The 27,715-nt window shown below is 37.7% G+C and overlaps 1 protein-coding gene and 1 pseudogene across 1 annotated transcript in view; both read left to right on the top strand.

The window, feature by feature from the left end:
- Window positions 1-27,715, top strand: part of LOC119532215 (olfactory receptor 11H6-like) — a 99,323-nt gene that overhangs the window by 49,263 nt on the left and 22,345 nt on the right. The window lies entirely within an intron of this gene.
- LOC119530930 lies at window positions 18,593-19,275 on the top strand (annotated as a pseudogene).

The following is a 27,715-nucleotide window of genomic DNA, read 5'->3' on the forward strand; positions in this document are numbered from 1 at the left end:
AAAAGACAAAATGGTAGAAGAAAGTACTGCACTTACAGAAATAACACTAAATGTTAATGGAATAAATTCCCCAATAAAAACACACATCTGGCAGAACAGATTAAAAAACAGGACCCATCTATATGCTGTCTACAAGAAACTCACTTTAGACACAAGGACAAAAATAGGCTGAAAGTGAAAGACTGGAAAAAATATATTTCATGCAAACAAACAACCAGAAAAAAAGTGGGGGTAGCTATATAAATATCAGACAAATCAGACATCAAAAGTAAAACAACTAAAAGAGACAAAGAAGGACACTATATACTAACAAAAGGGTCAATTCATCAAGAAAACATAACAATCATAAATATTTATGCACCAAGCCAGAGTGCCCAAAATTCATGAGGCAAACACTGAGAACACTGGAAGGAGAAGTAGATAACTCCACAATACTTGAAGACTTCAATACACTGCTTTCATCAATGGGTAGAACATCTAAACAGAGGGTCAAAATGGAAATGGAGATGTTGAATTGTATGATAAATGAACTAGGCTTGACAGACATTTATAAAACACTACACCCCACAATAGCAGGATACACATTTTTCTCAAGTGCTCATGGAACATTCTCTAGGATAGACCACATGTTGGGTCACAAAGCAAGATTCAAAAAATTTTAAAATGTTGATATTATAAAAAACACTTTCTTGGATCATAATGGAATGAAGTTGGAAATAAATAACAGGCAGAAGATTGCAAAATTCACAAATTTATGGAGACTAAACAACATACTCTTAGAAAACCAGTGAGTAAAGAAAGAAATTACAAGAGAAATTAGTAAATACCTTGAGGCAAATGAAAATGAAAACACAACATATCAAAACTTATGGGATGTAACAAAGGCAGTGCTGAGAGGGAAATGTATTGCCCTAAGTGACTGTATTAAAAGAGACAGCAAAAACTGAGGAATTATCTGTCCACCTGGAGGAACTAGAGAAATAACAGCAAAGTAACTCCAAAGCAAACAGAAGGAAAGAGATAACAAAGACTAGAGCAGAAACAAATGAAACTGAAAACAGGAAAACAATAGAGAAAATCAACAAAACCAGAAGCTGGTTCTTTAAGAAAATCAACAAAATTGATGGACCACTAGCTAGGCTAACAACAAAAAAAAAAAGAGAGAGAGAGAGCAGATGCAAATAAATGCAATCAGAAACAAGAAAGGAAACATAACTACTCACCCCACAGAAATAAAGGAGATAATGAGAAGGTACTATGAGCAACTATATGCTAATAAACTAGACAACTTACATGAAATGGACAACTTCCAGGAAAGCATAAACAACCAACATTGACCCAAGAAGAAATAGATAACCTCAACAAACCAATCACAAGTAAAGAGATTGAGTCAGTCATCAAAAAGCTCCCAAAAAAGAAAAGCCCAGGACCAGATGGCTTCACATGTGAATTCTACCAAGCATTCATGAAAGAACTGATAAAAATCCTGCTCAAACTCTTCAAAAAAATTGAAGAGGAGGGAAACCTACTCAACTCATTCTATGAAGCCAACATTACCCTAATACCAAAATCAGACAAAGATACTACCAAGAAAGAAAATTATAGACCAATCTCTTTAATGAATATAGTTGCAAAAATCCTCAACAAAATACTCACAAATCTAATCCAGTAGCACACTAGAGGAATTATAGAACACAATCAAGTGGGGTTTATTCCAGGTATGCAAGACTGGTTAAACACAAGAAAATCAATTAATGTAATATACCACATCAACAAATCAAAGCAGAATAACCACATGATCACATCAATCAATGCAGAAAAGGCATTTAACAAAATTCAACATCGCTTCTTGATGAAAACAATTCAAAGGATAGGAATAGAAGGGAATTTTATCAATATGATAAAGGAAATATGTGAAAAACCCACAGCTAACATCATACTCCATGGGGAAAGACTGAAATCTTTCCTGCTGAGATCAGGAAAAAGACAGGGATGTCCACTGTCACCATTGTTATTCAGCATTGTGCTGGAAGTTCTAGCTAGAGCAATTAGGCAAGAAAAAGACATAAAAGGCATCCAAATTGGAGAGGAAGAAGTAAAACTTTCACTGTTTGCAGATGACATGATCCTAATATGCAGGAAATCCAGAAAAATCTACAGCAAAGCTATTAGAGCTAATCAATGAATACAGCAAAGTGGCAGGCTACAAGATCAGCATGCAAAAATCTGTAGTGTTCTTAAGCACAAGCTATGTGCAGCAAGAAGAAGAAATCAAGAAAAAAAAATCCATTTACAATAGCAACCAAATGAATCAAGTATTAGGAATAAACATAATGAAGGCCACAAAAGACTATACAAAGAAAACTACAAGAAACTGCTAAAAGATATCGAACAAGACCTAAAAACATGGAAGACCATACCGTGTTCATGGATTGGAAGACTAAATATAATTAAGATGTCAACTCTACCTAAACTGATTTGTAGATTGTATGCAATACCAATTAAAACCCCAACAACTTAGTTTGCAGACATAGAGAAGCAAATAACCAAATTTATTTGGAAGGGGAAGGTGCCCCGAATAACCAAAAATATTTTGAGAAAGAGGAACAAAGTGGGAGATCTCACACTACCTGATTTTGAAGCATATTACAAAGCTACAGTGCCCAAAACAGCAGGGTATTGGCATAAAGACAGGGATACTGACCAGTGGAATTGAATTGAGTGTTCAGAAATAGACTCTTGCATCTACAGACAATTGATCTTTGATAAGGCAGTCAAGCAAAAGCAACATGGACAGAACAGCCTCTTCAATAAATGGTGTTTGGAGAACTGGATATCAATTTCCAAAAGAATGAAAGAGGACCCCTAACTCACACCTTATGCAAAAATTAACTCACAATGGATGAAAGACCTAAACATAAGTGCTAAGACCATAAGACTCTTAGAAGAAAATGTAGGGCAATATGTTAAAAGTTCTTGTGATGGGAGGTGGTTTCTTAGACCTCACACCCAAAGCACAAGCAATGAAAGAACAAATAGACAAATGGGATCTCCTCAAAATCAAACACTTTTGTACATCAAAGGATTTTGTCAGAAAAGTAAAAAGGCAGCCTACACAATGGGAGACAATATTTGGAAACCACATATCAGATAAGGGTTTAATATCCTGAACATATAAAGCAATCCTACAACTCAACAACAGAAAGACAAACAACCCAATTAAAACATGGGCAAAAGACATGAACAGACACTTTTCTGAAGAGGAAATACAAATGACTCAAAAACATCAAAAAATGCTTAACTTCACTGGCTATTAGGGAAATGCAAATCAAAAGCACAATGAGATATCATCTCACACCTACCAGAATGGCCATTATCCAAAAACCAGAAAATTTCAAGTGCTGGAGAGGATGTGGAGAAAGAGGCACACTTATTCATTGTTGGTGGGAATGTAGAATGGTGCAGCCACTCTGGAAGACAGTGTGGCAGTTTGTCAGGAAGTTAAATATAGATTTGCCATATAACCCAGCTATTCCATTGCTAGATATATACTCAAAGGAACTGAAAGTTAAGACACAAAAGGACATTTGTAAATCGATGTTTATTGTGGCATTATTCACAATTGCCAAGAGATGGAAGCAGCCTAAATGTCCATCAATGGATGAGTGGATAAACAAACTGTGGTATATAGACATGATGGAATATTATGCAGCTGTAAGGCAGAACAAAGACATGGAACATATAATAACTTGGATGAACCTTGAGGACATTATGTTGAGTGAAGTTAGCCAGAAACAAAGGGACAAATACAGTACGGCCTCACTAATATGAACTAACATTAATGAACAAACTTTGAGAGTTAAAAGCTGATAACACAGGCTACCAGGAGATAGAAAGAGGGTAGAGATCAGGCTTTTGATGCTGAAGGGCTACAGAATGTTCAGCAGTATTGATTGTATAGATCCAGAAATAGATAGCATAATACTGTGTGATGATAACACAATATTGTAAGTACGCTGAACAACAATGTCTGTGAATAAAGCTGAAAAAGGTGGGATAGGGGAATGTATGACACCAGAGGTAAAGACAGATGATAAAAGAGTGGGATTGGAGGGGCAGGGCAAGATGGCGGACTGGTGAGCTGTATGTTTTAGTTACTCCTCCAGGAAAGTAGGTAGAAAGCCAGGAACTGCGTGGACTGGAGACCACAGAGCAATCTGACTTTGGGCATACTTCATACGACACTCATGAAAACACTGAACTGCTGAGATCAGCGAAATCTGTAAGTTTTTGCGGCCAGGGGACCCGCGCCCCTCCCTGCCAGGCTCAGTCCCGTGGGAGGAGGGGCTGTCAGCTCTGGGAAGGAGAAGGGAGAACTGCAGTGGCAGCCCTTATCGGAAACTCATTCTACTGATCCAAACTCCAACCATAGATAGACTGAGACCAGACACCAGAGAATCTGAGAGCAGCCAGCCCAGCAGAGAGGAGACAGACATAGAAAAAAACAGCACGAAAAACTCCAAAATAAAAGCGGAGGATTTTTGGAGTTCTGGTGAACATAGAAAGGGGAAGGGCAGAGCTCAGGCCCTCAGGCTCATATGCAAATCTCGAAGAAAAGCTGATCTCTCTGCCCTGTGGAACTTTCCTTAATGACCCTAATTGCTTTGTCTCTTAGCATTTCAATAACCCATTAGATCTGTGAAGAGGGCCCTTTTTTTTTTTTTAATCCTTTTTTCTTTTTGTAAAACAATTACTCTAAGAAGCCCAATACAGAAAGCTTCAAAGACTTGCAATTTGGGCAGGTCAAGACAAGAGCAGAACTAAGAGAGCTCTGAGACAAAAGGCAATAATCCAGTGGCTGAGAAATTTCACTAAACACCACAACTTCCCAAGAAAAGGGGGGTGTCCGCTCAAAGCCATCATCCTGGTGGACAGGAAACACTCCTGCCCATCGCCAGCCCCATAGCCCAGAGCTGCCCCACACAACCCAGTGTGACGGAAGTGCTTCAAATAACAGGCACACTCCACAAAACTGGGCATGGACATTAGCCTTCCCTGCAACCTCAGCTGATTGTCCCAGAGTTAGGAAGGTGGAGCAGTGTGAATTAACAAAGCCCCATTCAGTCATCATTTCAGCAGACTGGGAGCCTTCCTACACAGCCCAGCAGCCCAGAACTGCCCTGGGGGGACGGCACTCACCTGTGACATAGCACAGTCATCCCTCAACAGAGGACCAGGGGGTGCACGGCCTGGAAGAGGGACCCACTTAAAAGTCTCAGGAGCCATACGCCAATACCAAGGACTTGTGGGTCAGTGGCAGAGACAAACTGTGGCAGGACTGAACTGAAGGATTAGACTATTGCAGCAGCTTTAAAACTCTAGGATCACCAGGGAGATTTGATTGTTAGAGCCACCCCCCCTCCCTGACTGCCCAGAAACACGCCCCATATACAGGGTGGACAACACCAACTACACACACAAGCTTGGTAAACCAATTGGACCCCACAAGACTCACTCCCCCACTCACCACAAAGGCAAAGCAGGGGAGAACTGGCTTGTGGAGAACAGGTGGCTCGTGGACGCCACCTGCTGGTTAGTTAGAGAAAGTGTACTCCACGAAGCTGTAGATCTGATAAATTAGAGATAAGGACTTCAATTGGTCTACACATCCTAAAAGAAACCTATCAAGTTCAGCAAATGCCAAGAGGCCAAAAACAACAGAAAATTATAAAGTATATGAAAAAACCAGACGATATGGATAACCCAAGCCCAAGCACCCAAATCAAAAGATCAGAAGAGACACAGCACCTAGAGCAGCTACTCAAAGAACTAAAGATGAACAATGAGACCATAGTACAGAATACAAAGGATATCAAGAAGACCTTAGAAGAGCATAAAGAAGACATTGCAAGACTAAATAAAAAAATAGATAATCTTATGGAAATTAAAGACACTGTTGACCAAATTAAAAAGATTCTGGACACTCATAGTTCAAGACTAGAGGAAGTTGAACAACGAATCAGTGACCTGAAAGACGACAGAATGGAAAACAAAAGCATAAAAGAAAGAATGGGGAAAAAAATTGAAAAAATTGAAACGAACCTCAGGGATATGATAGATAATATAAAACGTCCTAATGTAAGACTCATTGGTGTTCCAGAAGGGGAAGAAAAGGGTAAAGGTCTAGGAAGAGTATTCAAAGAAATTGTTGGGGAAAACTTCCCAAATCTTCTGAACAACATAAATACACAAATCATAAATGCTCAGCAAACTCCACAGAGAATAAATCCAAATAAACCCACTCGGAGACATATTCTGATCACACTGTCAAACACAGAATAGAAGGAGCAAGTTCTGAAAGCAGCAAGAGAAAAGCAACTCACCACATACAAAGGAAACAGAATAAGACTAAGTAGTGACTACTCAGCAGCCACTATGGAGGCAAGAATGCAGTGGCATGATATATTTAAAATTCTGAGTGAGAAAAATTTCCAACCAAGAATACTTTATCCAGCAAAGCTCTCCTTCAAATTTGAGGAAGAGCTTAAATTTTTCACAGACAAACAAATGCTGAGAGAATATGCTAACAAGAGACCTGCCCTACTGGAGATACTAAAGGGAGCCCTACAGACAGAGAAACAAAGAAAGGACAGAGAGACCTGGAGAAAGGTTCAGTACTAAAGAGATTCGGTATGGGTACAATAAAGGATATTAATAGAGAGAGGGGAAAAATATATATGACAAACATAAACCAAAGGATAAGATGGCTGATTCAAGAAATGCCTTCACGGTTATAACATTGAATGTAAATGGATTAAACTCCCCAATTAAAAGATAGAGATTCGCAGAATGGATCAAAAAAAATGAAACATCAATATGTTGCATACAAGAGACTCATCTTAGACACAGGGACACAAAGAAACTGAAAGTGAAAGGATGGAAAAAATATATCATGCAAGCTACAGCCAAAAGAAAGTAGGTGTAGCAATATTCATCTCAGATAAAATAGACTCTAAATGTAGGGATGTTTTGAGAGACAAAGAAGGTCACTACATACTAATAAAGGGGCAATTCAACAAGAAGAAATAACAATCATAAATGTCTATGCACCCAATCAAGGTGCCACAAAATACATGAGAGAAACACTGGCAAAACTAAAGGAAGCAATTGATGTTTCCACAATAATTGTGGGAGACTTCAACACATCACTCTCTCCTATAGATAGATCAACCAGACAGAGGACTAATAAGGAAATTGAAAACCTAAACAATCTGATAAATGAATTAGATTTAACAGACATATACAGAACATTACATCCCAAATCACCAGGATACACATACTTTTCTAGTGCTCATGGAACTTTCTCCAGAATAGATCATATGCTGGGACATAAAACAAGCCTCAATAAATTTAAAAAGATTGAAATTATTCAAAGCACATTCTCTGACCACAATGGAATACAATTACAAGTCAATAACCATCAGAGACTTAGAAAATTCACAAATACCTGGAGGTTAAACAACACACTCCTAAACAATCAGTGGGTTAAACAAGAAATAGAAAAAGAAATTGCTAAATATATAGAGACGAATGAAGATGAGAACACAACATATGAAAACCTATGGGATGCAGCAAAAGCAGTGCTGAGGGGGAAATTTATAGCACTAAACACATATATTAAAAAGGAAGAAAGAGCCAAAATCAAAGAACTAATGGATCAACTGAAGAAGCTAGAAAATGAACAGCAAACCAATCCTAAACCAAGTACAAGAAAAGAAATAACAAGGATTAAAGCAGAAATAAATGACATAGAGAACAAAAAAACAATAGAGAGGATAAATATCACCAAAAGTTGGTTCTTTGAGAAGATCAACAAGATTGACAAGCCCCTAGCTAGACTGACAAAATCAAAAAGAGAGAAGACCCATATAAACAAAATAATGAATGAAAAAGGTGACATAACTGCAGATCCTGAAGAAATTAAAAAAATTATAAGAGGATACTATGAACAACTGTATGGCAACAAACTGGATAATGTAGAGGAAATGGACAACTTCATGGAAACATATGAACAACCTAGACTGACCAGAGAAGAAATAGAAGACCTCCATCAACCCATTGCAAGCAAAGAAATCCAATCAGTCATCAAAAATCTTCCCACAAATAAATGCCCAGGGCCAGATGGCTTCACAGGGAAATTCTACCAAACTTTCCAGAAAGAACTGACACCAGTCTTACTCAAACTCTTTCAAAACATTGAAGAAAATGGAACACTACCTAACTCATTTTATGAAGCTAACATCAATCTAATACCAAAACCAGGCAAAGATGCTACAAAAATGGAAAACTACCGGCCAATCTCCCTAATGAATATAGATGCAAAAATCCTCAACAAAATACTTGCAAATCGAATCCAAAGACACATTAAAAAATCATACACCATGACCAAGTGGGTTTCATTCCAGGCATGCAAGGATGGTTCAACATAAGAAAATCAATCAATGTATTACAACACATTAAAAATTCAAAAGGGAAAAATAAAATGATCATCTCAATAGATGCTGAAAAAGCATTTGACAAAATCCAACATCCGTTTTTGATAAAAACACTTCAAAAGGTAGGAATTGAAGGAAACTTCCTCAATATGATAAAGAGCATATATGAAAAACCCACAGCCGGCATAGTACTCAATGGTGAGAGACTGAAAGCCTTCCCTCTCAGATCAGGAACAAGACAAGGATGCCCGCTGTCACCACTGTTATTCAACATTGTGCTGGAAGTGCTAGCCAGGGCAATCCGGCAAGACAAAGAAATGAAAGGCATCCAAACTGGAAAAGAAGAAGTAAAACTGTCATTGTTTGCAGATGATATGATCTTATATCTGGAAAACCCTGAGAAATCGACGATACAGCTACTAGAGCTAATAAACAAATTTAGCAAAGTAGCGGGATACAAGATTAATGCACATAAGTCAGTAATGTTTCTATATGCTAGAAATGAACAAACTGAAGAGACACTCAAGAAAAAGATACCATTTTCAATAGCAACTAAAAAAATCAAGTACCTTGGAATAAACTTAACCAAAGATGTAAAAGACCTATACAAAGAAAACTACATAACTCTACTAAAAGAAATAGAAGGGGATCTTAAAAGATGTTAAAATATTCCATGTTCATGGTTAGGAAGGCTAAATGTCATTAAGATGTCAATTCTACCCAAACTCATCTACAGATACAATGCAATCCCAATCAAAATTCCAGCAACCTACTTTGCAGACTTGGAAAAGCTAGTTATCAAATTTATTTGGAAAGGGAAGATGCCTCGAATTGCTAAAGACAACTCTAGAAAAGAAAAACGAAGTGGGAGGACTTACACTCCCTGACTTTGAAGCTTATTATAAAGCCACAGTTGTCAAAACAGCATGGTACTGGCACAAAGATAGACATATAGATCAATGGAATCGAATTGAGAATTCAGAGATAGACCCTCAGATCTATGGCCGACTCATCTTTGATAAGGCCCCCAAAGTCACTGAACTGAGTCATAATGGTCTATTCAACAAATGGGGATGGGAGAGTTGGCTATCCATATCCAAAAGAATGAAAGAGGACCCCTACCTCACACCCTACACAAAAATTAACTCAAAATGGATGAAAGATCTCAATATAAAAGAAAGTACCATAAAACTCCTAGAAGATAATATAGGAAAACATCTTCAAGACCTTGTATTAGGCGGCCACTTCCTAGACTTTACACCCAAAGCACAAGCAACAAAAGAAAAAATAGATAAATGGGAATTCCTCAAGCTTAGAAGTTTCTGCACCTCAAAGGAATTTCTCAAAAAGGTGAAGAGGCAGCCAACTCAATGGGAAAGAATTTTTGGAAACCATGTATCTGACAAAAGACTGATATCTTGCATATATAAAGAAATCCTACAACTCAATGACAATAGTACAGACAGCCAAACTATAAAATGGTCAAAAGATATGAAAAGACAGTTCTCTGAAGAGGAAATACAAATGGCCAAGAAACACATGAAGAAATGTTCAGCTTCACTAGCTATTAGAGAGATGCAAATTAAGACCACAATGAGATACGATCTAACAACTATTAGAGTGGCTGCCATTAAACAAACAGGAAACTACAAATGCTGGAGGGGATGTGGAGAAACTGGAACTCTTATTCATTGTTGATGGGACTGTATAATGGTTCAGCCACTCTGGAAGTAGGTCTGGCAGTTCCTTAGAAAACTAGATATAGAGTTACCATTCGATCCAGCGATTGCACTTCTCGGTATATACCCAGAAGATCGGAAAGCAGTGACACGAACAGATATCTGCACGCCAATGTTCATAGCAGCATTATTCACAATTGCTAAGAGATGGAAACAACACAAATGTCCTTCAACAGATGAGCGGATAAATAAAATGTGGTATATACACACGATGGAATACTACGCAGCAGTAAGAAGGAACAATCTCGTGAAACATATGACAACATGGATGAACCTTGAAGACATAATGCTGAGTGAAATAAGCCAGGCACAAAAAGAGAAATATTATATGCTACCACTAATGTGAACTTTGAAAAATGTAAAACAAATGGTTTATAATGTAGAATGTAGGGGAACTAGCAGTAAAGAGCAATTAAGGAAGTGGGAACAGTAATCCAAGAAGAACAGATATGCTATTTAATGTTCTGGGAATGCCCAGGAATGACTATCGTCTGTTAATTTCTGATGGATATAGTAGGAGCAAGTTCACAGAAATGTTGCTGTATTATGTAACTTCCTTGGGGTAAAGTAGGAACAGGTTGGAAGTAAAGCAGTTATCTTAGGTTAGTTGTCTTTTTCTTACTCCCTTGTTATGGTCTCTTTGAAATGTTCTTTTATTGTATGTTTTTCTTTTTTGTTTTTTTTTTTTTTTGTTTGTTTGTTTTTTTTTGTTTTTTTCCATACAGTTGATTTAAAAAGGAAGAACCGGTTAAAAAAAAAAAAAAAAAAAAAACAGGAAAAAAAGATGTAGTGCCCCCTTGAGGAGCCTGTGGAGAATGCAGGGGTATTCGCCTACCCCACCTCCATGGTTGCTAACCACAGACATAGGGAACTGGTGGTTTGATGGGTTGAGCCCTCTACCATAGGTTTTACCCTTGGGAAGACGGTTGCTGCAAAGGAGAGGCTAGGCCTGCCTATAATTGTGCCTAAGAGCCTCCTCCCGAATGCCTCTTTGTTGCTTAGATGTGGCCCTCTCTCTCTAGCTAAGCCAACTTGAAAGGTGAAATCACTGCCCTCCCCCCTACATGGGATCAGACACCCAGGGGAGTGAATCTCCCTGGCAACGTGGAATATGACTCCCGGGGAGGAATGTAGACCCGGCATCGTGGGACGGAGAACATCTTCTTGACCAAAAGGGGGATGTGAAAGGAAATGAAATAAGCTTCAGTGGCAGAGAGATTCCAAAAGGAGCTGAGAGGTCACTCTGGTGGGCACTCTTACGCACAATTTAGACAACCCTTTCTAGGTTCTAAAGAATTGGGGTAGCTGGTGGTGGATACCTGAAACTATCAAACTACAACCCAGAACCCGTGAATCTCAAAGACTATTGTATAAAAATGTAGCTTATGAAGGGTGACAATGGGATTGGGAAAACCATAAGGACCACACTCCACTTTGTCTAGTTTATGGATGGATGAGTAGAAAAATAGGGGAAGGAAACAAACAGACAAAGGTACCCAGTGTTCTTTTTTACTTCAATTGCTCTTTTTCACTTTAATTATTATTCTTATTATTTTTGTGTGTGTGCTAATGAAGGTGTCAGGGATTGATTTAGGTGATGAATGTACAACTATGTAATGGTACTGTGAACAATCGAATGTACGACTTGTTTTGTATGACTGCGTGGTATGTGAATATATCTCAATAAAATGAAGATAAAAAAAAAGAAAGGAAGGTACAATAGACAACAGATTGAAGGCTCATGAAGAAATAAAAATCTGTTTCCATGGGTGAATTAAAAAAAACAAAAAAAAAAGAGTGGGATTGTATAACTTAGCAAAAACTGGAGTGGCCAATGACTGTTACTAAATGTACAAATATAAAAATGTTTTCACATGTGGGAGAAGAAATGATTGTCAACCATGCAGAGTATTGAAAAAGGGATGGTATTTGGGAAAAAAAACATAATCAAAGCAAACTGGAGTCTATGGTCAACAGTATTGTAATACACTTTCATTGAATGTAACAAAGGCAATATAGCAAAGTTAAATGTGTATGAGAGGGGGATATAAGGGAGGGATATGGGATTCTAAGTAGTGGTGTTGTTTTCTGCCCTTACTATTATATTGTATTGCATGACATTTTATTTTTCTTTTTATTATCTTTTTTATTATTGCCAAAAAAAAACTTTTTCATAGTAATCAATATGTTCAAGCACTGAACATGGTAATATATGTACAACTATATGATGATACCATGAACAGCTGATTGTACACTGTGGATAATTGTATGGTATGTGAATACATCTCTATAAAATTGTAGGAAAAAATATAAATGGGGTAAAAGTGCTGGAGAAAACATGGAGAGAGGGATGTGCCTATTTACTGTTGATGAGGAGGCAGAATGCTGTAGTCTTTCTGGAGATCAGTGTGGTGGTTCCACAAAAGGCTAAGTATGTGGGGGCCATAAGGTCCTGCAACCTCATTATGTGGTTTGTACTTGGAAGATCCGAGAGCAGAGACATGAATGGATATTTGCACACTGGTGTTCATGGAGGCAGTATTCATGATTTGCAATGGGTTGAGGTAGCCTAAGGGTACATAGACTGAGGAACAGAATTGTCACCTGTGGTGTACGCACACAACGGAATACTGAGCAACAAGGAGTGAAGCTGTGAGACATGCAATGAGGTGAATGGATCCTGAAGACAGCATTTTGAGTGAAGTATGCAAGAAACAAAGGCAAACACTATAACACCTCACCAATATAGACTACAATGTGTGAACTCAGAACTGAATCTGAGAGCTCAGCCTAATGGGGAAATGATTAGTGTAATGGTCCCTAGATTGTAAGCTCTTACAGCAGTCTAATCAATTCCTGAATTGTAATGGCTGTCTCCAAACTCTAAGATGCTGACCCCTTTGTGTATAACCTGATTGGTCTCTGGAACATTGGGTATCTGTGTGACACCTGAAACTCAGAGCTAGAGCTCAGCAGATATGAATGTCAGTATTAATACATACGCCAAATGTTAAAAAAATAAAAGCTGAAAAAGAGCCCAGACTTCAATTAGAGATATGAATGAAGCAGATCTGGTTAAGACTAAGGCAAATCAGGCCAAACAGTAAAGGTTGAAACTGAGTGTGTGTTAAAACTTCAACTTCCATGTGAGACCATGGGAAGAGATGCTTATTTGGTGTAGGACCTAAATTTTCTTAACAGTATAACTTCTACAGTCAGTTTGTTCAAACACCACAATTACAAAGAACTTTGAATAGGAAGTGAGATATGGTAGGTTTGAATAGGTTGAATAGGTTAGAGTGAAATAGCAACACATCCCAAAGTAATTTGAGTGGAGAATAAAAATATGTATGTAGGGGCCCCCTGAGGAGCTGGGGGAAAATGCAGAAGTGTTGGACTTCCTCACCTGGATTGTTGCCGATGTTCTCACAAACATGGGAACTGACAGCTTGGTAGGCTGAGACCTCTGTCTTTGTGCTTGCCCTTATGAAGCTTGTTACTGCAAAGGAGAGTCTTCCCCTGAGTGCCTCTTTGTTGCGCAGATGTGGCCCTCTCTCTCCAACTAAACCACCTCAGCAGGTTATCTCACTGCCCTCCCCACTACGTGGGACCTGACTCCCAGAGGTGTAAATCTCCCTGGCAAAGTGGGATATGACTTCTGGGGATGAATCTGGACCTAGCATCATAGGATTGAGAACATCTTCCTGCCAAAAAGGGGGGATGCAAAATGAAATGAAATAAAGCTTCAGTGGCTGAGAGAATTCAAATGGAGTTGAGAGGTCACTCTGGTGGACATTCTTATGCACTATATAGATAACACCTCTTAGGTTTTAATGTATTGGAATAGCTAGAAACAAATACGTGAAACTATCAAACTCCAACCCAATAGTCTGGACTCCTGAAGATGATTGTATAACAATGTAGATTACAAGGGGTGACAGTGTGATTGTGAAAGCCTTGTGGATCACACTCCCTTTATCCAGTGTATGGATGGATGAGTAGAAAACTGGGGACAAAAACTAAATGAATGATGGGGTGGGATGGGGAGGATGATTTGGGTGTTCTTTTTTAATTTAGTTTCTATTCTTATTCTGATTCCTTCTGGGGTAAGGAAGTTGTTCAAAAATAGATTGGGGTGATGAATGCATAACTATACGATGGTACTGTGAACAGTTGATTGTACACAATAAATGATTGTATGGTATGTGTATATATCTCAATAAAACCGAATTTAATTAAAATATTATTGTACCATGAGCAGTGAATAGGCATCCATGGTGGAAAGATGAAATGCAGCACTGTCTAATACAGAGTCATGAAAAAAGCACCTGAGAGGTCTCATTCTCTTGCTTTCCACTATGATGTCTCCAATCATTGGAAACAGAAAATTTTGAAAATCTGTTGCAGGAATTTAAAAATTAAGCATTTATGTTAAACAGATAGCCTGTCTCTTTTTGTTTGTTTCTTTGCATTCCTGAGGTAATTGAAACTATACACAATTCAAAATATAGCTCACAATCAAGCTTGCAGAGATTGACTATTACTGTAATCAGAAAAATCAAAAGTACTTTGGGGGATGCTTTGTGAGGATGCTGATTAAATTCTGAAAGATTACATGAGAGAACTGATTAAGATTGAAATCTAGAAAACTGAAAAATCCAAAATTTGAATTGAAGACTATAATGAAGTTCCAAATAATACAAAGATGAAATGAAGAAACTAGGACTGGGAGATAATAGAACTAGGTACATCACCTCGGTTGACCCAGTTCCAGCAACTAGCCTCCTTGATCCTCACCCAACACACAAAGCATAGTCTGGATCCTAGCAGTAGCTGTTTCTTCTGCCTGAAATAATACTCTCTCAATATCTGCATGATTTATATTTTACTTTTTCAAGTCTGTGCTCAAATGTTGACATTTCTATTAGGCTTTCCTTAAAACCCTATTTATACCTACAAGGACTGCCTTCAACCCCAATGCCCCATTCCATTCCCATGCTTCATTTTTCTCAAATGAAAAGAAAGTACTATTTCACTGTGATATTTTTTACTTTCTGTTGTGCCATCCATTAAATTGAAGTGCTTTAAGCTGGAGTGTTTTGTTTTCTTTAGCACTATATCCCCAGTGTCTGTTAAGTACTTGATAAATATTTCTCAAATAACTCTACAGCACTGTAGCACTTAGAATGCCATTTTTCTAGTGGCTGTCAAAAAAGTGCAACTGACATGCCTTTAAACAACAAAAATGAGAACTAATAGTGCTTGACAAAGAGTATGACTTTCAAAAATGTAACAGGGCACCTAATGGTAGATCTTCCTGTTGTAACAATTAGGACAAGCCCTATTACTATTTAATTATTCCCCAGAAACCTTTTGCAATGCCTGGTTCCTAGAAGCACAGAAGAAGAAAAGCATTTATTTCTGCAAGTGCCCTCTTCCTCAGGGAATGGAAAGACTAGGGATTTCATTGTAAATAAAACTTTAAAAAGGATCTCTTCTTTTGAGCAAGTACTTTTTAAAGCTATCAGGGGAGATGGTCCCAAATCTTAAAAGGCAATGATGGAAGTAAATAAATATATACAATACTTTCATCTGGTCTTTCCTCTTGATCATAAATATGAGCTTTGAAACTGGGGATAAAAAGTCTTTTAAGATTCACCCTTTGCCTCATGGCAGGTTATAAATTTGATCATCCAGTTCTTCAGAAGGACTGCACAAGCTTCTCACCCTGTGGGGTAATATCTTATTTCCCCTCTTTGGCCTTTCTTCTCAGCACATATCCAAGGAGTGAGTTAATAGTGCATACCATATTGCTACAAGTGCAAGGTTTTCTAAACAAATGGATTTTCTAGCAAGATATACATGTTTTATTAGAATTAAATGAAGAGAGAGAAGCTTGAAAATATTTTCTTTTTATTTTCCTGAGTCTTAGGAAATCTTTTTTATCCAGTTTCCATATCTCTTTAAAATGTTGTTGAGTAATGTTTACTAAGATGCCTGAAGATTTCATATGAAATGTGTAACTGATAATTTGCTGGTAGATTTATTATCAATATTATGATTTGTTTTTGCTCTTTCAATAGAGAGAATACAGCAAATCTCTGATTCCATTGATATCATCCTTCCAGGCTCTCAGTTTCACTAGCTTATTATGCTTTGATTTTATGTGAAAAACTCATCCTTAAATGACAAAATCATTCATCAACGGTGTGCTCTTTGTTGCATTTATGTAGTCTTTGGACTGTGACTTTATACAGTTAGTATCCCCAAGAAACATTTTAACAGGAGACCCAAACAGGGTGAGTATTGATATGGATTTGATATACCACACTTAGAGTCCCACTGTAAGTGAAAGGAACAAATTGAGATAGCTGAGAACACAGTCCTGAGGAATTAGTTCACAGGTCAAAGTATAAAGGACAAAAAAAAAAAAAAAATGAGTTAAATACCAGTCAAACAATTTAAAAAGAAAAAGGATAACCATTAAAACCTGTGTGGCTGAATTTTTTTCTTTTAAAAAGAATTCAGCAGAATAATTTGTGTTCATCCCACAGGTAAGGGTAATTTTTAAACTTATTAATATCATTTGCTTCTTACATCAACTGTCATATTCTTGTTTTCTCTCCCTTTGCTCATATATATATATTATACACACACATATATATACAGTATGTAGTATCTGTGTACAAATGCAATTTAAATATTCTCAAATTGAAGGCACTTTATTTGTTATTTCTAGAATTATTTGCAGTGACAAGTTGTGCTCACATCATAGTTTCCTGTGTCCAGACCAGACAACACAACCTCAACTGAGAAAATCAGAATTTTTCAGGACAAATCATTAAAAAGCTCTTTATGAATTGTACTGCACAATCACAATAGATCAAGGTGGAATCTTTGTCCACCAAGACAAAAACAAACAAACTAAAACCTCTGATATCTGAGAAAGGGTAGTACTGAGCCTATGTTGCCAGCTTCTAGGATGTGATCCATATGGGTAGCAAACAGGCTGAACTGACAGGTTTCCTGCAGACCTGATAGAATCTCCATAGCCAAATAGGCAATGAGAATATAAAAATAGCAGTCCTTCCATTTTAGGGGCCAAATGTGGCAGCCAAGCACTGTGTTTTAAGGGAATAAGATGTACAAAAGTTAAGCTATGATTCAACAATAAAGAACTAAGGAAGAGGTATGAGGAGTAAATGAAGAAAGATATTCCATGTTTCAAGGTTGCTCCAATAGATAATGCCAAGGATGGGTATTTTTAAAGTGCCAGTCATATGTGTAAAAGAGAGAAAAAATGTGAAGCATAGAAAGCACATATGAGGAAAGTAATATGGGAAGTCATACACAAATTTAAAAAAAAATTATCTACTTCACACCTTTTTTACAGTAAAATTGGCCAAGTCTAGCCACATTCAGCAGTGCAGTCACTTAAACAGCAGCTCTCTCTAAGGTCAGTTGCCCCCAAGTGGCATATCTAGTTCACACATTCATGTATGAGTAGATCAAAACTTTAAACCATGTGATGGAGCTGAATCCAGCAGGCTGGATAGAGAGGAAGCATTTTCTATATACAAAACATGAGTTTGGTATGGTCATATAAAAACCATACATCCTGGAACAAGAAAGCCCCTTTTAAATATCACTTTATAACATGATGGAAACAAAAAGGAACATTCTCAGTTCTCTGTACCACAGTGAGACAGAGCTTTTTGAAATGTCTTAATGTGTGCTGCACTTCCTTTGTTATTTTTACCACTCTGACTAATTAGAATAAATTGGCTTTACATAATTCTTTAGAAAGAACTTTTGCATATACTGATTTGTTTGTAAAACACCCTATGGGGTAGAGATGAGGATATACACAAGTAGAGTTTAAGTGGCATCAAAATGAAAATTTGTTTGTACTCCTTATGTGTAATCCAGTATCCTGAGCTTATTTAATGTTTGCCACAATGGTGTTTTTTTCCTTTGTATTATTTATGCATCTTATTAAAATGAAATATTATTCTTCAGGACCACATTATGAAATCATACTTTGTTGCCTTAGCAGAAACCTCATTGTGTAATACTTTATCAAATAAATAGTAAGGAAATTTGGTGTTTTCAGGAAAAACCATAACTCTCCATTAAAATTTAATAACTGGTGTCTTCTCCAAGTCTTCCAGAATAATGAATGTGTCTGGACAACAAGCCAACAACTCCATTAGCCATTTTATCCTCCTGGGCTTTCCCTCAAGCCCAGAAATGCAGCTCCTCTTCTTCGGACTCTTCTCAGTAGCCTACACTCTGACTCTGATGGGGAACGCAGCCATAGTCTGTGCTGTGCGGTGGAACCAGTGCCTTCACACCCCCATGTACATCTTCCTGGGGAATTTCTCTTTCCTGGAAATATGTTATATCTCCAGGACCATCCCTAACATCTTGGCCAACTTCCTCTCCATAAAAAGACCATGTCCTTTGTGGGCTGTTTTACACAGTTCTATTTCTTCTTCTCTTTTGGGTGTGATGAGGGCTTCTACCTTCGCATCATGGCCTTTGACAGGTGCCTCGCCATCTGCCGTCCTCTGCATTATCCATGCATCATGACTAAAGAGCTGTACACTGGCCTCATCATCCTTGCATGGTCATGTGGGCTCATCCTCTTCCTAACCCCAGTTGTTCTCATTTCACAGTTGCCTTATTGTGGCCCAAACATCATCAATCATTTCCTGTGTGATCCTGTTCCTTTGATGACGCTGTCCTGTTCTGAGGATACCACCACACAGCCTATTTACTCTACTTTCAACGCTGTCTTCCTGAGTGGCAACTTTCTCTTCATCCTTTGCTCCTATGCTCTGGTGATTCTGACTGTGCTACAAATGCCCTCAGCTGCAAACAAACACAAGGCTTTCTCCACTTGTGCTTCTCATCTGGCTGTGGTGGTCCTGTTTTTTGGTTCTGTTATGGTGATGTACGTTAGCCCTGGTTCAGGACACCCAGTGAGAATGCAAAAAATTGTGACCTTGTTTTATTTCTGTTATAACACCACTCTGTAATCCTCTAATTTATAGCCTTAGGAACAAGATGAAGGCTGCTTTGAGGAAACTATTTGGGTCTGAAAGACTTGTTCATAAAACATAAATGGGAATTTATGATGAAGCATATTCCATCACAACTTACCTTAAAAAGACTGAATTCAATAATTTTGGTTAGGAAACTGTTATAATAAAGCCCATTTTAATCTTCAATATCACTCACTACATGATGAGTTAGACTTATTTAAGAAATAAAACCATCTTAAACAAATTGAACCCTTCATACATAATCCAGTTTCTAAAAGACCCCACAAGTCTGTCTTGTATTTCAGAGCTGGAGCCTTCTATAAGGATTTAATATAGGTCATAGATTTATCTGAGGAATAACACTGCAAACAAATTCTCTTCCACTAGGAGTTACTTATTAAAAGAGAGGATTTCATTTGAAATAAGTTCAGCCCTGCAAGTAGGATCTTATACTCTATCTCCAAAGGACAATACATGTCTTAACTCTAAGGATCATAAAAAAACAGAATAATAGCCTTGACTGGACATTAAGTAATAAGTCAGATAGCAAACAAAATAATGATTAGAAATGTAATGGCTACTGTTCAACAAGAATAAATTTAAGATAGAAACTAAATGTAAATGACTGAGCATTAGTCAGGACTTAACTCCCTTTGCTGCAAATCAGTCTCAAATGACAGGTTTTAGTACCATAATTTGTTTCAGCATTTGTTCTGAGTGACATATTTAAGTATTACCCAAAATCTCTTATAAAGATCCTTTTTTCTTTAAAATATGTAATCACAACTGTTACTTTAGTTATACATTTTAGTTGACTCTTTGGCCATTTATTTTTCCAAGGATGATTCTAAAATGGAATGAAAGGCAATAAGATGCAATTTACAGAACATCAATCAACAGCCTTCAGAAAGACATCTATACCACAAAATTAAGTGCACCTGTAAATGGACTTCCTTTCAGAAAGAACCAAGGATGCAAAATTGTACTTTTCAAGGCAGCTTTTCTGGGAGTTCCAGAGAAAAAAGAATTTTTCTTTGTTCTACTTCAGAGCAGCCAGGTGAATTAATTGGCTGAACAATTGTCTGGACAAACTATTTGCATAAGTAAAAAAAACTTTAATAATTAAGAACTTCATTCAAAATCTATTCAGTTAGGTTTAAAATGTTGATGCTTTTCAGATTAATTTTTATTTCCCTCTGGGTGCTGAGATTTGTTCATTTTACAGTCATTTATCTTTCTTAGGAGAATGGAGAAAGGAGATGAAAATGAGTGGTGCTTAATAAAATGTGCTGTTAGTTCTTTGTGAAAGTGTGTGGTTTCTACAATTGTAATAATTTTTTAGGCAATAATTAACAAGGATTTTCATATCTCAATCTTTCCATATCCCAAGAAGACTTTTACCTCATATTTCAGATTGCTGACACTGAATTGAACAAATCCAAAATATTTGGTAACTTTAGCTTAATTTAGGACTTTATAAATTTGGAATATAATGATAACAAAATTGAATTTCAAATTTTTCAGTTTAAAAGTTCAGCTATTTATTTATTATTCTTAATAATTTCCTTCATTTAATCCCCTCAACTACTATCAAAATGTTGCATTCTACTCAAGAAACATAAATCTGTGAGCATATATCAGCTACTAGTCAGTGAGACAAACCACATACATAAACTATCTTCAAGTTTCCCAAGGTGTATTTTTAGTAGTATTCTGTGTAAAATTAATAGGAAAGGAAAAAATGCTCCATATTTAAACAAAGCAAGTATTGTGTTACCTCAAATTAAGCCAGTTCTTGTAAGCCTTCAATAACATCATATGCATTATTAATGTCAAATATAGACTATTAGTAGTGGAGCTTTAATCCAATTTTATTTGACAGGATAACTTCCTTTTCCCCATATAACCTCATGGAACTACTATTTCACTGAATCCATTTTAAAGATATTAACTCATTTATTATATACAACAATGCTCTGGAGCAGATTATTAGCACTGCCATGTTAATAGATTAGAAAACTAATCTAGCAGTTTCAGTAAGGTTCAGAAATTTCCTTAATCTCATAAATGATATTAACCCAGAAGGTTATTGTAATAGATGCTTTTGGAGAACTTCTGTTTTCAGCTGCAGCTGTATTGAACAGTTCCATGTGAACTTTAACACAAGCTGACAGTGTCTCTCTCAAAAAATACCACATCTTTCACATTTCTGCCTCAGCATTTCTCAGAAGCCTCCAGAACCCCCTCAATCTATACATAAATGCAGCCCTGAAGTGTGATAGGAGTCAGTATAGGTGGATAAGTGCTTCAGACATTTATCTTTCCAGAAGACATTCCCTGTGCTTTACAAAGGCCCTGGAATCTAGCCTCCTTTTCCTACAGTGGATATTCCTCCCTCCCCTCTCACTCTCCTTGCTCCTTATTGGTTTCTGCAATCATTTCTCATATGTACCTTCTACATACATGTCCTTGTTTCAGACTCTGCTTTCAAGGGAGCCAATATGAATACAAATTTAAGTGGCCCTAGAAAGCAAACCCTCGGTATGTGATCCTGGAAATAGATCAATTAATGGTCAGATGGCTGAAAAGATTTCAGTTCAAGGTCTAGTACATAAGAGCATTAGACCTGCTAAGACTCTCAGCTGTGATGAATTGAGAGGAAGCACAAGCAGAAGGGAAAGCATTGGTTATGCAATAGTTCTAGCAGTTAAATGGAATGGAGACATTGTTAATTACAAAATCCAGGAAGTCAGCTGGCTTTATATATCCTTGATATCATGAAGAAAGAATGACAAACTTAGGTCAACCAATTATCAAGTCAGGGTATATCCATCTCAGATAAAGAACCAGTTATTGCATTTTGCAATCCCTTCTACTAAGACATAGGCACTGGGTTTGGTGGGACTCTTTGGATGTGAGAGGCAGATAAAATCACACTCCTTGAATGCTGATCTAACCCATGTATTAAGTGATTGACTTGGAAGACTGCTGATTTAGAATGGGACCAATAGCAAAAGAAACCACTACAGTAGGTACATGTTGCCCTGCTGCTCAGGCTATGTGAGCTAGCAGATATGGTGATTCTACAAGTGTACCATGTGACAAACATCATTGGCAGACTTCTAGAACACATAACTAAACTTCCAGAACAAGATCATGTTTTTACTGCATAAGATTACTCATTGTTTGAAAAGGAGATTCAATTATCTTTGGTGGGGTGGGGGATAAAACCGAGCATCTGTCTATGGGAAATCAATTGGGACTATGCAAGCAGAGCTCCCCATCATGAGTTGGGTACTGTCAATCCACCAAGTCATAAACTCAGTCAAGGAAAGCAGCAAGTCATGATGCACTGGAAATGGGTACATTAGTAGATATGTCCAGGCAGGTTTGGAGGACGGATCACCTACTTCTGCTGCACCAACACCTGTCCCTCAGTTTATACCTAGGGCTTCCTTAAGAAGTACCAACAACGAGATGATAAAGGAAGAAAAAACATAGCCTAGATTCACAGACGAGTTGAATCAATATATTAATGTGAGCCAAACATGGATGGCTACTGCACTTAGTCCCACTAAGAGACTGGCCGCAAAGCATAATAGTGAGGGCATGTTCTTCCAGTCAGTAGAAATGAAAGCAGTAAATTTGGTTACCCACCAATGTGATCAGAAAACAGGTCTGAGATAGAGATACACATGGGATCTTGGGCTATAATAAATGGACCTTTTAATTTGTCAGGAACCTGGAAGAAGCAAGATTAGAAAATCAGTCAAAAATATCTGGGGATACAAAGCTTTAAGATGGAATAAAGTCATGACACATGCAACAAAGTGGATGAAACTTGAGGATATTATGTTGAGTGAAATAGGCCAGAAACAAAAGGACAAATACTGTACAGTCTCACTAATATGAACTAACTATAATGAGCAAATTCTGAGAGTTAAAGCTGAGAACACAGGAGAGAGAAAGAGGGTAGAGATTGGGTATTTGATGCAGAAGGAGTATTGAATGTTCAACAGGATTGATTGTAAAGATCCAGAACTGGATAGGAAAATACTATCTGATGGTAGCACAATATTGTAAGGACAAGGAACAAAGCTGAGTGTGAGTATGTTTGAAAGAGTCTAGGGGTATGTATGACATCAGAAGGAAAGATAGAGGATAAAAACTGGGACTGTACAACTTAGCAAAACCTGGAGTGGACAAGAATGGTGATTAAATGTAGAAATATAAGAAAATTTTTACATAAGGAAGAAAAAGTGAATGTCAACATTGCAAGGTGTTAAAAATGGGATGGTATATGGGAAAAAAATACGATCAATGCAAACTAGGGTCTATACTATTTTTTTGTTGTTCTTTATTCTTTATTATGTTATGTCTTTCCTCTTTCTTTCTTTGTGGAAGAAATGTGAATGTTCTCATATAGATTATGATGGTGAATGCATAACCATGTGATTATACTAGAAGCTATTGATTATTCAATAAGGATGGATTGTATGGTGTGTGAACAAAACTGTGTAAAAAAATAAAAAGAAAGATACAAGTGCTGGAGAAGATGTGGAGAGAGAGATATACCTGTACACTGTTGCAGGGAAGTAGAATAGTGCAGCCCCTCTGGAGGAGGACAGCAGCAATTCATGGAGCCCCTGGACTCCATCTAAGATGCTATACTTAGTAAGTTTATTTTTTTCAGAAACTTAAGGCCTCCAGATTGTTCCTAGGCCAGATAAGCCCTGAATCCCAGAGGTACCTGTCTCTCCAAGAATATCAACCAGTTCCATTCCTCTATCCCACAAGGTTGACACATCTCTCCAGCACAAAAAACCTAAAATGGTCATTGCTCAGATATTCCTGAAGATTGACAGAATGATCAAATGAGAGAGAAGAGGTATAACTAAGACATCAGGATTTGAGAAATGACTATGGTTACTGACTCATTATATAGATATTTCTTATTAGTTTCTAGTGTATTAGAATAGCAGAAGGAAATACCTGAAATTGCTGAACTGTAATCCAGTAGATTGATCTTTGTTAATCATTGTATAACTGTATAGCTTTTATCATGTGACCATGTGATTGTAAAAACCTTGAGACTGGCACTCCCTTTATCCAGTTCATGGATAGATAAGTAATAAAATGACGATATGAATGGAAAATAGTAGCAAAAATAGGCTGGAATATGGGGGGAAAATACCCTTATATAAACTGGACAATAATAATATAGTATTTTAATAATCTTTCATCAATTGTAACAAATGAAACTACTGTTAAAAAAATAGAATATCCTAAAAATATGTTATCATCAATTGAAACAAAGTTTCCACACCAATGCAAGTGTTGATGGTGGGGTGGTGTATGGGATTCCTATACTTTTTGCATTATTGTTCTGTAAATATGCATCTTCTCTAACAAAAAAAGAAAAAAATTTACCACATTAAAAAAATATAAGTGTATACATACATATACATATACATATATCTGGGGAAGAGGCATATGGTTTGAACTATGGGAGTGAAAACAAAGCATGAAAATCTCTGTGTGTCATAACAATGTCCACCCCAGTGGACCTTGAAAACCAGATAAATACAGTGATTTAATATGGCACTTATCAAGCAGCCTCTATCTTCTGTCACCCCAGTGATTGGACAACATGCCCACAAATGGAGGAGCCAAAGTGGCAGAATTGAGGCTATCTGTGAGACAAAAATCCATAGGCCTCTTGCTACAGCTGATCTAGTTATTGCCAGTAATGAATGACCATTTTGAAAGCTGCAGAGTCTGATGCTGACCCCTCTATAAGATACCACTCGAGGAAATCAGCAAGCCACCTGTTGGCAAGTTGCTTACATCAAACCCTCTGCCACTACGGATAAATAATGATTTATCCTTTCTGAAATTGCCATTTATTCTAGATTCAAGTTGTTCTGCTTCTGCAGTGCCCCATCAGCATCACTGTCCAAGTGCCTGAATTACTGATGTGAGGCCCTGTGTATCATTTACTCAGACCAGTGACCCATTACAGTGGGGGATGTAAAAATGGGCACATGATAATGAGACCCACTGGTTCTACTGTATACCACATTATTAGGAATGTGCCAGACCAATAAAACACTAGCGTGAGTCTATTAAAAACTTACCTAATCATCAGTGTAAGTATAGCACTTTGTAAAAATGGGGCTCTATCCTAAAGGAAGTGATAGGTACATAGCATCTATGTTTCCAGGGGCTAAAGGACACCAGTCAGTAAGATTTGTTCCTTATCATCACCACTCTCAGTGGCCCACTTGCAGAATTTGCAAAATTTGTACCTACTTCCTCCACAACTTTATCGCTAATGGATTGGAAGACATTGTTGCCAATGAGAGTGAGGTTTCTACAGAGGGATCTGATAGATTTACATTGAACATAATGCTGGAACTGCCACCTACTGATTGGCCTTCTCTTGCTGATGAACCAGCAAAGAAAGATTTAATTATGCTGGTATCCCAGAGCAATCAACCCTGAAAATTATGAGGAACAAGAGCTTTGGCTATATGGAAGGATCATGTCTTGGACTTCAGGGATTTAATATTCTGTCTCCATAAAACTTTGTTCCATGCCAAATTTATTCATAAATGGGTGTTTACAGCAAATATACTCTAATAAAGGAAAGACAACGAAGGGAACAGTTCTTCAAGGATGAAGGTCTAGGGAACAACATCAGTCAAGCAACCTAGACCATCTGAAGATCTGGCCACATGTGAGAGAAATCTAGAATAGATTCTGGAGGCAAGAGATAATGAATTTTGGTTATATATCCATGAGCATATTCAGCTATAGAAGCCGTAACTTATTTCACCAACCCTCTGCTAAAAAAATAATTCTATAAATCCTTGCAATTCACTTTCTTGAAAACATAAGAAAAAAATTGGCATAATATAGACTGTATTATTTAGGGTTCTCTAGGGAAACAGAATCAATGAGAGGTGTCTCTGACTACCAGATTCGTAAAAGTGACTCATGCAACAGTAGGTATGCATGGGTCCAAATTCTGTAGAGCAGTCAGCAAGCTGTCAACTCCAAGGAAGATGTCCAATGAACTCCTTAGGAAAGGAACCAGAAACTTTGAAAAACTCCTCAGGAAACGATTCACTGGGAAGCCAAAGAAGTGAAGGTCCTCTAACTGTCTCACTTATAAGTCTTCAACTGATTAATTGGGTTAAATCCAACCAATTGCATTCTCTCATTGTGGAAGACACGCCCTTTGGTGAGTCATCACAGCTGCAGTCAATTGACTGATGATTTAATAAACCAGCCTGTTGGTTTATTAACCAGCCACAAACATCCTCACAGCAATTGTTAGGCCAGTGTTTGCTTGACCAGACAGCTAGATACTATCACCTGGCCAAGTTGACACATGAACCTAACCATCACAGTCCACCCCTTGTCAACTTGGCAGTTATACACATCACCTAAAACCATACTTTATCTCTCAGTAGATAATGATAACAGACATATTTTGCCTAACAATACTCTGCTGTGCAGCATACAACTGGAAATGCACTAAATCTCTCCAGAATAGGTGCAAGTCCTTGGGTGACATTAGCTCTTAAAATTGATTTCCTTTAACTTAAATACAGCAAAATGACCAGTATGGGTTATGCCATATGATAAGGGGATAAGACAGAGAAGAAAGCAAAGATATTTGCTTTACAGACAAATACAAACATAATCATAACAAAACAAGGTGAAAAGATTCATGCCATCATAGTGCTCATTTCTGTAACTGGTAATGTGGCCATAGTTCCTATTTTTCACTACCTTCTTCCACTACCCATTCCATGTTCTCTTTACCCTCAGCAAGCACTTCAGCTGGCCATGTTTCTTTGCCTGGTGGGGTGACCCAAACTTTCATTCCTGAAGTTTCTTGGCCTTTGGTAGTCCTGCCTGGATTGGGTTGTTGCAGTTTTCCATTGACTTTAATCACAGGGCATGGTAGTACTAAGAGACGCCCTAGGGGATCTCCTGTATTCCAGGAAAACTCTTCTTTATTTCCATTGTGCAGCTGCAGTGCTATTTCCCCTTGATAGTCAGGATCAATCACCCCAGCCAGTACAGTAATCCCCTTCCTTGCCTGTTGATTCAGAGGCATAAGAAGACCAAAGTGGCCAGGTGGCAGTCTTAACTTCCAGTTCAATGGGATTATTGTTGTGTTTCCTGGTGGAAGTACTCCTCCTTTTGGAACCAAGACCTGTAGACCAGCAGAGCTGAAGCTTGCAGGGACAGGAAGAAAAAATTTCCTAGTGGATCACTAGGAGTGATAGTGAGTGGTACCACTCCTCTTTCCACCCCTTGATTCCTGGACCCATGAATCCTGGCTATTGGAGAAACAGCACCATAGAGTAGTTGCTGATTCAGAGCATACACAGCCTCCTGGAGAATACTGCCCCAACCC

The sequence above is a fragment of the Choloepus didactylus genome, chromosome 4, assembly GCF_015220235.1.
Source record: "Choloepus didactylus isolate mChoDid1 chromosome 4, mChoDid1.pri, whole genome shotgun sequence".
In the NCBI taxonomy this organism is placed as follows: domain Eukaryota; kingdom Metazoa; phylum Chordata; class Mammalia; order Pilosa; family Megalonychidae; genus Choloepus; species Choloepus didactylus.